Source organism: Eretmochelys imbricata, chromosome 1 (assembly GCF_965152235.1).
Source record: "Eretmochelys imbricata isolate rEreImb1 chromosome 1, rEreImb1.hap1, whole genome shotgun sequence".
Classification (NCBI taxonomy): Eukaryota; Metazoa; Chordata; order Testudines; family Cheloniidae; genus Eretmochelys; species Eretmochelys imbricata.
In genome coordinates, this window is record NC_135572.1 from 67518339 (window position 1) to 67532604 (window position 14266).

Sequence of the window (14266 nt, forward strand, 5' to 3'; positions counted from 1 at the left end):
TACCCATGAATAACTCAATGACGTTGCTTCTAAAATGAGATTACTTCTCAGTGTAACGGTGGCAGGAACTAGATCTATGAAAGAGAAAGCAGAGTGCTTAACAGAGAGAAGGGAGACTTCTTGCATTTAAAGGTGCAATACACCCAATCATAGCTTTGTACACCAGAAATTTCCTGTCATTTTAATTTAGGTGAGTCTCTGCAGATAGTGAGCAGATTTAATGTACTTTTCCCATTTACATCCTACAGTAAGTTTTCTTTAAAAGAAAAGTCTTCTAGAATCTAACAGAATAGACTCTACTAGCAAAATTGTGTGTTGCCTTCAGTTTCTATAATATATGTGTGGTCACATCCAAACACACACACACACCTGTCACACTTCTTTATTCTACTCACTCCACTCTCAGTATATGGTACCCTGCCGGACCAAACATTGTGAAATGATGTCTTAGTGTATGTTTCTGGTATCATGCACTACAAGAGACATTCATTCTTTCATATGAAGAAGCATTGTTCTTACTACTGAACGAAAAAAATGGGACCAAAGTCTAGAGAGCTTTTATGAAAAGATAACTTTTAAAGCTTCCAAAACAGATAGACTTAATAAAGCTGTATAAAATACATCATATTTTTGCTGTATATGCTTTTATCTAATCTGATATTATAAGATATTTTTGTAACTTTGATGGATAGAAGGTATTGTATTTAGTGACTCAGCTGTTATACACTGGCACTTAGAGTACATTGTAATCAACCAGATAATCTTTCTAGTTTGTAGTCTTCCTTTGAAAATACATTACCATGCTAGACACATTTTGTCTACGCTATCCTAATACTGTTTTTTCCTCTGTCTTTTCATCTCTCTTTTAAACCCACATAACATAATGGAAAGAGGCTTAACCAAATGGACATAAATGTCAGTGACATTATTTCTTCTATGAGGGCCAAATATCTCAGGTAGGCTGCTGAATGAAGCACAATGATGTGTGTCCCTAGACTTGTAAAAACCAGTGTAGCTGTACACAAGAATGGGCAACTGTGGAGTGGACAGGGGAAAAATATGACAAGTATCTGAATTATAATGGGAGCTGAATATGAAAGGATGGCTGGTAATCTATTCTGATCAGGCTTCTACCACGTCTAAGTGTCAGGAGGAAAGGCTAGAGCAGAGTTTCTCAAAGTGGGGCCCGGGACCCCTCGGGGATCATAAGGTTATTACATGGGGGGGAGTCACAAGCTGTCAGCCTCCGCCCCAAACCCCACTTTGCCTCCAGCATCTATAATGGTGTTAAATATATTTAAAAGTGTTTTTAATTTATAAGGGGGGATCGCACTCACAGGCTTACTATGTGAAAGGGTCACCAGTATAAAAGTTTGAGAACCCCTGGGCTAGAGTTAGAAGATAGACTACGAAAGGATGAAACCAAAGGAAATAAACAAGAATTATCTATTGGTTGCAATTTTACTTATTTGTTTGGGAAGTGTAATGTTGAGAACTTATTTTTTAATTAAAGAAACTATTGACGAGCAGAGGAAAGATTTATCAAGTATATCACAGGGCAAGAATATAGAATCATAAAATCATAGAATATCAGGGTTGGAAGGGACCTCAGGAGGTCATCTAGTCCAACCCCCTGCTCAAAGCAGGACCAATCCCCAACTAAATCATCCCAGCCAGGGCTTTGTCAAGCGTGACCTTAAAAACCTTGATGGAAGGAGATTCCACCACCTCCCTAGGTAACACATTCCAGTGTTTCACCACCCTCCTAGTGAAAAAGTTTTTCCTAATATCCAACCTAAACCTCCCCCACTGCAACTTGAGACCATTACTCCTTGTTCTGTCATCAGCTACCACTGAGAACAGTCTAGATCCATCCTCTTTGGAACCCCCTTTCAGGTAGTTGAAAGCAGCTATCAAATCCCCCCCTCATTCTTCTCTTCCGCAGACTAAACAATCCCAGTTCCCTCAGCCTCTCCTCATAAGTCATGTGTTCCAGTCCCCTAATCATTTTTTGTTGCCCTCTGCTGGAAGTTTTCCAATTTTTCCACATCCTTCTTGTAGTGTGGGGCCCAAAACTGGACACAGTACTCCAGATGAGGCCTCACCAATGTTGAATAGAGGGGAACGATCACGTCCCTCGATCTGCTGGCAATGCCCCTAATTATACATTCCAAAATGCCATTGGCCTTCTTGGCAACAAGGGCACACTGTTGACTGATATCCAGCTTCTCATTCACTGTAACCCCAAGGTCCTCTTCTGCAGAACTGCTGCCAAGCCATTCAGTCCCTAGTCTGTAGCAGTGCATTGGGTTCTTCCGTCCTAAGTGCAGGACTCTCGGATGCTCGTCCAGCTTTTCTAAATAGTCCCGAACCACTTCTTTCTCCACAGGGGGCTGGTCACCTCCTCCCCATACTGTGCTGCCCAGTGCAGTAGTCTGGGAGCTGACCTTGTTTGTGAAGACAGAGGCAAAAAAAGCATTGAGTACCTTATCTTTTTCCACATCCTCTGTCACTAGGTTGCCTCCCTCATTCAGTAAGGGGCCCACACTTTCCTTGACTTTCTTCTTGTTGCTAACATACCTGAAGAAACCCTTCTTGTTACTCTTAACATCTCTTGTTAGCTGCAACTCCAGATGTGATTTGGCCTTCCTGATTTCACTCCTGCATCCCCAAGCAATATTTTTATTCTCTTCCCTGGTCATTTGTCCAATCTTCCATTTCTTGTAAGCTTCTTTTTTGTGTTCAAGATCAGCAAGGATTTCACTGTTAAGCCTAGCTGGTCGCCTGCCATATTTACTATTCTTTCTACACATCAGGATGGTTTGTCCCTGTAACTTCAATAAAGATTCTTTAAAATACAGCCAGCTCTCCTGGACTCCTTTCGCCCTCATGTTATTCTTCTAGGGGATCCTGCCCATCAGTTCCCTGAGGGAGTCAAAGTCTGCTTTTCTGAAGTCCAGGGCCCATATTCTGCTGCACTCCTTTCTTCCCTGTGTCAGGATCCTGAACTCAACCATCTCATGGTCACTGCCTCCCAGGTTCCCATCCACTTTAGCTTCCCCTACTAATTCTTCCTGGTTTGTGAGCAGCAGGTCAAGAAGAGCTCTGCCCCAGTTGGTTCCTCCAGCACTTGCACCAGAAAATTGTCCTGTAGACCTATATAGTAGTGTATAGCCTCACCAATGCAATGCAAACTGTGAATTGACCTTAAAGTTATGAGCATCTGGTAATTTTCCTAGAAACTAATTGTCATGAACCAAATAATGTATTATCTGAAGTTTGAGTTTACAGAAACTTCTTTTTATTCCTTGTCTATTGTCTATTTAGTATTGTCTAAAAATACTATTTTTTCTGACATTCAGAGAATTACATGACTGTGACCAGGAATCACAGACTAAAGGAAGCATTGTATTTTGTTTTTAATAGCCTCCTTCGTTTCCCCCAATGGAAAAGAAAAATCTAATGATCTGTTGCGTTTTTTTTAAATGGTGGTGCTAATCTTAGTAGAAAGCTGTATCTAGCTGGTAAGGTAGCATTATTATTATTATTATTATTATTGTGTTACTTAGCCTGACCTCAAAACCCTCTGAAAACATATATGATGTTACGAGAGAAAGAGAGAGAGGGAGAGAGAGAAATTATTTCACCCATTTCACCTGTATTGCAGCCAACTCTGGAATGTAACAACACACGGCATTATACAATAACTTCCTATGTCTGTAAAATTCTATTCTGAGGAAATTATTTGTATGTGCCTGTTTTCTTACACACATATACTCTAAAGAACTTTCAATTTCCTCAGAACTTCTGGACATCCCCAAAAAATTATCAGGGCTAACAACAAAAGACAAGTTAAGTGTCCATTAGGAAGGACTGCAATACTCCTAACCATGAGATTTCCTTATAGTTGTTTTTTACCTTTGCGGTATCTGTTCTTTTAGTCAGTACTTTTCAGCAGATACAAGAGTGCCTATGTTGCAGAACAGACATCGAATAAAAAAAAAAAAATCTTGTTTTAAAATATCTAATGTTCCTCAAGAACCCTTTGTTCTAAAAGAAGCAATACTCTGTTACTTTAATACATTTCCAATACTTTAAATCAATTTTTTTAAAAAATAACACTACTATGCACAGATATCCTGTAGATCACAGGTGGCCAATTTGTGGCTCCGGAGCCACATGTGGCTCTTCAGAAGGTAATATGGGGCTCCTTGTATAGGCACTAACTCCACGGCTGAAGCGACAGGCACCAACTTGCCCATGTGCTGGCAGGTGCTCACTGCTCAACCCCTGGCTCTGCCACAGGCCCTGCCCCCACTCCACCTCTTCCCCTGAGCCTGCCATGCCCTCGCTCCTCCCTCTCCCCCGCCCTCAGAGCCTCCTGCACACCACGAAACAGCTGATCAGGAGGTTCGGGGAGGGAGTGGGAGGCGCTGATCTGTGGGGCTGCCGGAGGTGCTGGGAGCACGGGAAAGTGCCCTTTCCCTTTCAGTGCCCGTAGTTCATTCATGGGGAGTCAACGGCACCATGGTAACAGAGATAACTGTGAACTTATCTGTACTTGCAAATTCTTGGCTTCTCAAGACCAAAGCACTTTGCTTTGTGCACTGCCCCCAGTTCTTCTCTGTGGCGTATCAAACCCATTGAAGCCAATGGAAAGACTTGGCATTTGAGTTTCTATGACCCTTGTACATGAGGTCCAATCCAAAATCCATTGAAGTCAATGGGGGTCTTTTCATTGACTTCAATGAGATTTAGATCAGGCTCATTACTTGTGGATACTAATGCATTTACTTGTGGATACTGCATACTTGTGGATGCTAATACTACTCCAAGCATCATTAAATTACAAGGTTGCATTCAGCAGATGTTCTCCAACTCTACCCCCTTTTCTGCAGCCACAACTCTGGCATTGGCCAAATAGTCCAAAGTAATCTTATCATAGAGCAGCATTTCCTCCCTGGGAGGTCTACTCAAATCCCTTTCCACGTAACTTATGTCCATCTAGTCCCCTTTGCTCTGCATATGGACTGTTTTTTTCAAGAGTGTTGTTGTTGTTATTGTGTCCTCCATATTTGAAATTGCAGACGTTTCTGTATACAAATATCCACATATTCTCATGCAAATTAGGGAAGTAAACATGCAGTTCCATTCTTTTGCATGCAATTATCCAATCTGCATGTAAAAATGAAGGTTATTCTCACTCAAATTGATGCAATAAATATTTCAGGCATGATTAAAAGTAAGCCATTCAAAGTGTTTGTTCTATGTATAGAAGTAATAACATGAACACGCACTTTACTTAATAAATATACTTGCAGGGAATCATTTACCATTCACAATAGTGACATTTACAGTGCGAGTCCTCACTATGAGTTTTTATCATATCGCAAATGCAAGAGTACAGGAAATACTACAATGTGGTAAACATCAAGATGTTAATGACTCCCATTGTAGCTTGGCAAAACTGATTACAGGACAGAATAAAATCTATGGTCCTGATCATCCAGCTGTTCAATGCAGAGAAGTCCCATTGAAATCACAGTGGGAGTTTTGCATCCTGAAAGATTGCAAAATTGATCCCTTTGAATTTCTTTCTTTCTTTACATTTCTTTTTAATTGCCTATATCAATGGCTCTAGGTGCCTTTCCAACATATAAAATGTACAAATTACAGGCACAGAAATAACCCCACAGTAAATATATTATCAATTGTTCATATAAAACCAACTCAACATCAAAATAATACCTCTCATAAAACAATTAGAACGCCCACCATATGTCAGGCTGTCATTTCAACCAATACCCAATAAAATATGGTAAACAATCCCTCTAGGTTAACAAATCTGACCTCTGTCAATCTGAATGAGGAAGCAAATTCTACAGTTGAGGAAAAATTGTGATCAGCTCTCTTATGTCAGGGGAATGTTCACTTGAACACCTCCACTGATTGCAACTATATTGATATCACATGGGGAGGGGGATGGGGAGAGGCAGTCTCTTAGGTAACTAGGTACTAAACCACTTAGGGTTTAAAGGTCAAAATTAACATTTTAAAGAGTCAATGAAAAGTCAGTAATCAGAAGCCTGTAAGGTGCATTGTGCTTTCTGCAGGAAGCTCTATAGAAAAAGTGGGCTGCTACCCAGTTCACTAACTTAAGCTTCCACAAGATCTTAAGAGTACAATACTACAATACTATCATTTGGAGGTCACAGGAGCATTGGTAGTCATAAGGAAGTCCACATCAGAAAAACACAAAATGCCCTGTTCTTGCCAGATGCACATGAAAAGTGTTCCCTTGGCCACAGCTGCTACCAGGGATTTACAAGACTGAAATTGCAAAGCAACATAAAAAATGGCAGGCATAACTATATAAATCACTGATGTTGGTGTGCTCTCTACCAATACTTCTGAAAACAATTGATGGCATTTTGTTTACAACGTGGGCTAAGACTCAGAAGATACAAGTTATACTGCTGGTTCTACCATAGATTTCATGGGTGACCTTGGCAAATCATTCAGTTTCTCTGGGCTTCATTTCTCCAATTGTAAAATGGGGATAATGAAATTTCCTTACAATGATGTTGTGATGATAAATTCATCTATGTCAGGGGCTCAGACACAATTCTGAGTGCCAGCAAAAAGCCTATAAATAGGATTCCAGCTACTTCTGCAAACTACGTACATAACTTCAAACTTGTGTAGTTTAAATCTCACTCATGCCCATTCAAATTTAGATGGTACGAACATGCCAAATATTAGGTAATATTATTACTCTTCATGAATGTTCATATACATATATCACATAAAGAAAATTGCTAGATGGACATTTTAGATTATAAATGACATCATTACCAAACAAATGGGCCACATTCTGTCCTCAGTAATATCTGTGCAGTCTAGGGCAGGGGTAGTCAATAAGCGAACCACAGGCCAAATCCAGACCACCAGATGCTTTTGAATGGGCCCCCAAATCTTTGTATTTACTTATTATCATCATCATTATTGTTATTATCTTTATTATTTCCTCTGGGGTCTGGACATTGATTATACCTTGACTAAGAAATTTGGACCCTGACTACCCCTGGTCTAGGGAATTGGAAAGGTGTTACTGATGCAAAACATGGCTGACAAAAAGCAAATCCTGCTCCTTATTACATGAATGCAACTCCCATTGAAGGCAATGAGTTTTATGTATGTAGAAGTGGAGGACATTTTTTCCCCCACAGAATATTATTAAATAGAGTTAGATTGTAAACTCACCATCTGTCCTGAATGAGTCGTGGGATTGCCCTAGAAGCAGATCAGACTGCAATTTGTGAATGAGAGTCACAATTCATTCCCCAGAGGGAGGTGGGGAAAATGGGTAGGTGGGAAGTAATTTGGCCAGTAGTATATTCCTTCCTCCTGCCAGCAAGTTCAGCTCTGCTGGCTGGCATACTGAGGGGCCAGAGGTGGAATCAGGCTTCCACACATTCCCACCTGTCTTACCGCCCTCCACTCCCTTGTGCAGGTGAAGAAGCATCCTAGCAGTGTGTGCTCTCCATCACATACTGTGACTAGCAATCTAAGTAGCCCTTAAAGGCTTAGGGCATTTTAAATAAAACAGCTACTTAATCTATGTCAGCCAATCTGATTGCAGAATTCACAAAACTGATTTCAGCTAGACAAAAAAAAACCAATTAGTTGTAAAAAATAAATAAAAATAAAAATAAGTGATAATTTTTAAGGGGAAACCTATGCTTTTACTGGTTAATTGGTCTCTGAATGTCTGAAACACATGATATGTCTGTTCTCTGAGTCTAAGCCAATCCAAATGCCATAGGTTAATGATAATACAGTGAGCCACTGTCAATTTACTGCATCAACATCCATCACATAAAGTTATTAAATCTACATCTCTCATTTTCTATAATAGAAATAAAGTCATCGTAATAGAATGTTGTCATAAGATCAATAACTTTGAAAATAAATGTCTTGGCTTCATCTCAGTGTTTACAATTCTTGGTAGCAGAAAACCATTATCTTTTGACAATGTTCTATAGTGGTGGCAATGTCTCTTAATTTTAAGATCAACTACTGTATGTGTCCTTTATTTCTTGTATTATTTATAAATTTTTTTCATTAAAGTTTCTATGTGGAGGTAAAAGGAGGAACTATTTTTATGCACTTCACTATTTCATCATAAAAGTAGCTGGTCACTTATTTGTGGTACATTATTTTCATGCTCCCCATTTGTCTCTGCTTCACCAAAAACGAAATTCACAGTAAATGTTTCAATGGTATATATTTTTTATATATGCACGGACCCTGTCTTTTGTTGACATTTACTGTACATGTAGGATTCAGGGATGGGACAATCCATTGTTTGGGTATGGTGAACATGAGAATAACTTCATTGGTTTCAATGATGTTACTCCCAATTTACACGAGTGAGGGAAAACTCAAGCCTCAAACTATAGCTATTTGAATGCATCTATCTTTGTCACAGCCACAGTTTTTGTATAAAACATATGATTTTTAGGCTTTTCTGTCTTCATTTAAACATCATAGTCTTTGCCACTTGAGAGAATCTTCCATAAAGCTGAACAACTATGTATATGTCTCTCTCTCTTATACATATGCATATATGATATGAACACAATAGGGATAGGATTCATACCAGCCATAACTGAGGCTCTATTTAATATACAATGATTTACTATTTGTACTATTCATGAGATAATATTTTGGGTGAAATCCTGGCCTCATTTCATCCTTGAAGAATATGAATACCTATTAAATAAATGTATGTATGAAATTTGAGACCACTCCTCCAAGCAATTTCTCATGTAGTAAGCCTTAAGGGGTCCTACTGAAGTGATATGTGTATGGACTACTTCTCAAACCCTTACTTCATCATGAATGTTATTGTAATAAATGTTGTGTAATAAATGTCCCCAACTATGCACTGGGATCAGATATCATTTTTTTCATAGATGTACAGAATGTCTAGATAGAAAAGACTTGTGCAACATCTAGACCAATTCAATATAGAAACATTCCCTACATTGTGTATGTTTAACCTTTGTTTGAATGGATTTCATCTCTTCTGTTCGATGGTGTTCCACAGTTTTGTGGACTTTATTGTTAGGACATGTTCTCTATGCAGAGTCTAATTTTTCCTTGCTGCCTGATTCATCCATTATTTAATATGTTTGAACCAGACTATACATGTTATTTATTTTAATGCTGTCCTCATACCACGGAACAGTCCCTTAATAATATTCTTTGCACATATTTATGCTTTCCATTTAACCCTGGAGAAATAAAAAAGTATCAACGACTGTAATTTTAATTACAAATAAGTGATTGCCCATTTTCATCAACATTTTTACTTTGTTACAGTGAGATGTATATCCTGTTTCTCACACCTAGGTTTTTAGACAATTTACCGATGGAATAGAACAGAATAAAAGTGATAGACATGAAATAACTCTTCCTCATACCCATTATTTTCCACTGCCAGAACAATCCCAGGTCCTCAACCTCTCCTCATAAGTCATGTGTTCCAGTCCCCTAATCATTTTTGTTGCCCTCCGCTGGACGTTTTCCAATTTTTCCACATCCTTCTTGTAGTGTGGGGCCCAAAACTGGACACAGTACTCCAGATGAGGTCTCACCAATGTCGAATAGAGGGGAACAATCATGTCCCTCGATCTGCTGGCAATGCCCCTAATTATACATCCCAAAATGCCATTGGCCTTCTTGGCAACAAGGGCACACTGTTGACTCATATCTAGCTTCTCATCCACTGTAACCCCAAGGTCCTTTTCTGTAGAACTGCTGCCGAGCCATTCGGTCCCTAGTCTGTAGCGGTGCATGGGATTCTTCTGTCCTAAGTGCAGGACTCTGCACTGGTCCTTGTTGAACCTCATCAGATTTCTTTTGGCCCAATCCTCTAACTTGTCTAGGTCCCTCTGTATCCTATCCCTACCCTCCAGCGTATCTACCTCTCCTCCCAGTTAAATGTCATCTGCAAACTTGCTGAGGGTGCAATCCACACTATCCTCTAGATCATTTATGAAGATATTGAACAAAACCGGCCAGAGGACCGACCCTTGGGGCACTCCACTTGATACCGGCTGCCAACTAGACATGGAGCCATTGATCACTACCCGTTGAGCCCGACAATCTAACCAACTTTCTATCCACCTTGTAGTCCATTAATCCAGCCCATACTTCTTTAACTTGCTGGCAAGAATACTGTGGGAGACCGTGTCAAAAGCTTTGCTAAAGTCAAGGAAAAACACGTCCAGTGCTTTCCCCTCATCCACAGAGCCAGTTATCTTGTCATAGAAGGCAATTAGATTACTCAGATATGACTTGCCCTTGTTGAATCCATGCTGACTGTTCCTGATCACTTTCCTCTCCTCTAAGTGTTTCAGAATTGATTCCTTGAGGACCTGCTCCATGATTTTTCCAGGGATTGAGGTGAGGCTGGCTGGCCTGTAGTTTCTAGGATCCTCCTTCTTCCCTTTTTTAAAGATGGGCACTACATTAGCCTTTTTCCGTTAGTCTGGGACTTCCCCCGATCGCCATGAGTTTTCAAAGATAGTGGCCAATGGCTCTGCAATCACATCTGCCAACTCCTTTAGCACTCTCAGACGCAGCGCATCTGGCCCCATGGACTTGTGCTCGTCCAGCTTTTCTAAATAGTCCCGAACCACTTCTTTCTCCACAGAGGACTGATCACCTCCTCTCTATGCTGTGCTGCCCAGTGTAATAGTCTGGGAGCTGACCTTGTTCGTGAAGACAGAGGCAAAAAAAGCCCATGAGTACCAGGGCCTGCGATCTAGTAACTTCCATGAGTTGCCAGAAGAAAGCCTCGTCCACCTCATCCCCCTGGTCCGGTGGCCTATAGCAGACTCCCACCACGACATCACCCTTTTTGCTCACACTTCTAAACTTAATCCAGAGACTCTCAGGTTTTTCTGCAGTTTCATACTTGAGCTCTGAGCAGTCATACTGCTCCCTTACATACAATGCAACTCCCCCACCTTTTCTGCCCTGCCTGTCCTTCCTGAACAGTTTATATCCATCCATGACAGTACTCCAGTCATGTGAGTTATCCCACCAAGTCTCTGTTATTCCAATCACATCATAAGTCCTTGACTGTGCCAGGACTTCCAGTTCTCCCTGCTTGTTTCCCAGGCTTCTTGCAATTGTGTATAGGCACTTCAGATAACTTGCTGATTGTCCCTCTTTCTCAGTATGAGGCAGGAGTCCTTCCCTCTCGCGCGCTCCTGCTCATGCTTCCTCCCAGTATTCCACTTCCCCACTTACCTCAGGGCTTTGGTCCCCCTCCCCCGGTGAACCTAGTTTAAAGCCCTCCTCACTAGGTTAGCCAGCCTGCTTGCGAAGATGCTCTTCCCTCTCTTCATTAGGTGGAGCCCATCTCTACCTAGCACTCCTCCTTCTTGGAACACCATCCCATGGTCAAAGAATCCAAAGCCTTCTCTCTGACGCCACCTGTGTAGCCATTCATTGACTTCCACGATTCGACGGTCTCTACCCATGAGGAGGATGGACGAGAACACCACTTGCACCTCACGTTTCAGAGTAACAGCCATGTTAGTCTGTATTCGCAAAAAGAAAAGGAGTACTTGTGGCACCTTAGAGACTAACCAATTTATTTGAGCATGAGCTTTCGTGAGCTACAGCTCAGTTCATCGGATGCATAGTGTGGAAACTGCAGAAGACATTATATATACACAGAGACCATGAAACAATACCTCCTCCCACCCCACTCTCCTGCTGGTAATAGCTTATCTAAAGTGATCGTCAAGTTGGGCCATTTCCAGCACAAATCCAGGTTTTCTCACCCTCCGCCCCCCCCCCTCCCCCCACAAACTCATTCTCCTGCTGGTAATAGCCCATCCAAAGTGACCACTCTCTTTAAAATGTGTATGATAATCAAGGTGGGCCATTTCCAGCACAAATCCAGGTTTTCTCAGTCCCCCACCCCCCTCCAAAAACCACACACACAAACTCACTCTTCTGCTGGTAATGGCTCATCCAAAGTGACCACTCTCCCTACAATGTGCATGATAATCAAGGTGGGCCATTTCCAGCACAAATCCAGGTTTTCTCACCCCCACACACACACAAACTCACTCTCCTGCTGGCAATAGCTCATCCAAACTGACCACTCTCCTTACAATGTGCATGATAATCAAGGTGGGCACCTCAAACTCCTTTATCCTTCTTCCCAGAGCCACGTAGTCTGCAGTGATCTGCTCAAGGTCATTCTTGGCAGTATTAGTGGTGCCCACGTGGAGAAGTAGGAAGGGGTAGCGATCCGAGGGCTTGATGAGTCTCGGCAGTCTCTCCGTCACATCGTGAATCCTAGCTCCTGGCAAGCAGCAGATTTTCTCGGTTTTCCCAGTCAGGGCGGCAGATAGATGACTCAGTCCCCCTGAGGAGAGAGTCCCTGACCACCACCACCTGCCTCCTTCTCTTGGGAGCGGTGGTCGTGGAACCCCCAACCCTAGGACAGTGCATCTCATGCTTTCTAATTGGCGGAGTCTCCTTCTGTTCCCTTCCCTCAGATGTATCATCTAGTCCACTCTCCGCATTAGTACCTGTGGAGAGAACATGAAAACGGTTACTTACCTGTATCTGGGTTGCTGGTACATGGACGCTCCCCTTTCTTCTTCTGGAGGTCACATGCTGCCAAATTTCTTCACCGTGGTCCTATCCCCGCAGTGCAGCCTGCTCTGAATCTTCAGAATGTTGTGTCCGTAGAAGTTTGAGTCTAGTTAATTCAGAACACCAGGGCACTTTCAGCCTAATGTATTACCCACTGAGTGAATACCAGTTGAAGTTTTCTTTTGGCACGAAACACAAAGGGGAAAACTGGTTTTATTGAGATCACTTTTGATCAGAAATAAGAATTTTTAAAGAAATGGATACTCTGGGCCAGATTTTGTAAAAAGCTGAGCACTCGACAGCTCCCATTTAGGCACATAAATAAATGTCTGGCTTTTAGAAAGAACTCAGCTCCCACTTAAGAAGTGGCAACTTTTGAAAGTCTGGCCACTTCATTGATAAGGTTGCCAACTTTCTAATCACACAAAACCAAAACATCTTACCCTGCCCCTTCTCTAAGCCCCCCCCCACTCCATTTCCCTTCCCTTTGTCACCAAATCTCCCCACGCTCACTCATTTTCATTGGGCTGGGGCAGGGAGTTGTGGTGTAAGAAGGGCTGCTGGCTCTGGCTCAGGATGCATGCTCTGGGGTGGGACCAGAAATGAGGGGTTCAAGATGTGGAAGAAGGCACTGGGCTGGGGCAGGGGTGGGGTCCATAAGGGAGTAAGAGCTCCCGCTGGGGGTGCGGGCTCTGGGGTGGGGCCTGGAATGAAGGGTTTGGGGTGCAGGAGGGGACTCCAGGCTGGAGCCAAGGGGTTCAGAGTGTGGAAGTGGGCTCAGGGCTGGGGCAGTGGGTTGGCATGCAGGAAGGGGTGTGGGCTCCTGCTTGTGGTGGGGGCTCTGGGATGGGGCAGGGGATGAGGGTTTTGGGATACAGGAGCGGGCTCAGGGCTGGAGCAGGCAGTGGTGCAGGAGGGGTTGAGGGGTTCAGGTTCCAGGAGGGAGTTTGGCTGTGGGAAGGGACTTGGGGCTGTGTTTGGGGTGTGGGAGGGGGTGAAGGCTCCAGGAGGGAGCTCAGGGCTGAGGCAGGGAGTTGGGTTGCAGGAGGGTGTTCTGGGTGAAGGCTCCAACCAGGCAGCGCTTACCTCAGGCGGCTCCTGGTTGGTGGCACAGTGGGGCTAAGGCAGGCTCCCTGTCTGCCCTGGCTCCACGTGGTTCTCATTGCTGTGGTTCCCGACTAATGGGAACTGTGGAGCTGACACTCGGGGCAGGGGCAGCACGCGGAAGTTCCCTGATCGCCTCTGCACCTAGAGGCCACAGGGACATGCCAGCCACTTCTGGGAGCCACGCGGAGCCAGGGCAGGCAGGGAGCCTGCCTTAGCCCTGCTGTGCCGCCGACCGAATTTTTAATGGCCCAGTCAGTGGTGCTGACCAGAGCTATCAGGGTCCCTTTTCAACCTGGCGTTCCAGTAGAAAACCAGATGCCTGGCAACCCTATTCATTTAGGTACCTACATTAGAGCTGAGCTTGTTTTTAACAATCCAGCCCTATATTTTTGTACCAGTCTCTTGTGCAAACATCTGTTTTCATCTAGCTTTTGAAGTGCTCCACAGTGAATTTACACAATGAATAAAA